This window comes from Penaeus monodon, chromosome 33 (assembly GCF_015228065.2).
Source record: "Penaeus monodon isolate SGIC_2016 chromosome 33, NSTDA_Pmon_1, whole genome shotgun sequence".
NCBI classification, from domain to species: domain Eukaryota; kingdom Metazoa; phylum Arthropoda; class Malacostraca; order Decapoda; family Penaeidae; genus Penaeus; species Penaeus monodon.
Genome location: NC_051418.1, coordinates 23,299,103 through 23,299,309, shown reverse-complemented (window position 1 = coordinate 23,299,309; position 207 = coordinate 23,299,103).

Below are 207 nucleotides of genomic sequence, written 5' to 3'. Positions count from 1 at the left end.
ACGGTGACAGAATACGATATACAATGTCAATAAACTGGGAAACTGGACATCATAAAAAGAAAAAAAAATCACCTTCCGGAATCTAGGAAAACGTCAAACTATTCCTGTTTCCCCGGAAAACGGAAGGAAAAAGTCAGTAATGCCGATTTTTTCTCCTAATACAAGTCAGCATTTGCGTATCCGCCCACAAGCCTATAAAGCCTAAAC